The following is a 961-nucleotide window of genomic DNA, read 5'->3' on the forward strand; positions in this document are numbered from 1 at the left end:
ACACATTGCAAACAATTAGAACAACACTTTTTTTTCATATGAAAGCTCTTCTTACTTTAAAGCAAATAAATACTCATGTTTTCAAACTAGAATAAAGTTTTCACACAATTCCTAAATGTCATAGCAGTCATAAGCTATATCTGATTGCAACGTCGCTTTAAAGATCACGGGAACACAGTGGTCATTTGTGGGCATGATGGTATTTTTAGGGATGTGGCTAATGGCCCACTGTGACCTTCTATGAGTCTTGACATTGCTCAGTGTATCTGTTTCACGGCGTCCGTGGCGGACTTCTTGGACAAATCTATTCGAGAAATAAAAACAGTAGGATGAAATCCAAGCGTAGCTTCACAGAATGTATACATGAGGTTAAGAGTAGAGTTGAGGTGAAGAAGCACGTCGCTGTAACACACGACACGCTTAACGGAGCTGCTGGGATGTCCGGTTGGTTTCGCCACTCCCCCCCCCCGTTTTCTCCACATGAATGGAACATCCTGAAAGTGGTTTGGCTCGCGAAGCAGCAGAGTTTCAACTGACAACATCGCAGGGGGGCAACTTCTCTTCACTCCAACAACACACAGCAGAAGTTAGAAGATACCGACCGTACTACGCATGCCTTTGTAAAGTCACCTCCTCGTCATTTTCTTACTTCAAGGCAATGTTTATTTTGAATTTGTCCAATTTCTTTTGAGGCGACACAAGAAACGCGGCTTGAAGTCGCAGGCTTCTGGTTTTTTTGGAATGCTTCCTCAGTTTGCGAGCAAAGGTAAGTTTGTCCAGCTGCAGGGAGACTGATTGACTTTGCTTTAACGTCATTCATTGCTCAAAAAGTACCCCAACTGTCATTTAATTGAAACCAGCTTATAGCAACTATAACAGAAAGGGTTGGGAGAGCATTAGGAATCTGCATATAATAAATATATAAAAATAATGTGGCGTTAAAGGATGCTTTTTTAAAAAC

General features: G+C 41.5%; 1 protein-coding gene across 1 annotated transcript in view; it reads left to right on the forward strand.

Moving 5' to 3' along the window:
* Window positions 1–507: 507 nt before the first annotated feature.
* hyal2a (hyaluronidase 2a) overlaps window positions 508–961 on the forward strand; it is a 5,129-nt gene continuing 4,675 nt past the window's right edge. The window contains exon 1 of the mRNA XM_031848700.1: window positions 508–766. The gene's annotated coding sequence lies outside the window, so the exon portion shown is untranslated. The remainder of the gene's footprint in view (window positions 767–961) is intronic.

The sequence above is a fragment of the Anarrhichthys ocellatus genome, unplaced genomic scaffold (genome assembly GCF_004355925.1).
Source record: "Anarrhichthys ocellatus isolate YVR2014 unplaced genomic scaffold, GSC_Weel_1.0 scaffold1, whole genome shotgun sequence".
Classification (NCBI taxonomy): Eukaryota; Metazoa; Chordata; class Actinopteri; order Perciformes; family Anarhichadidae; genus Anarrhichthys; species Anarrhichthys ocellatus.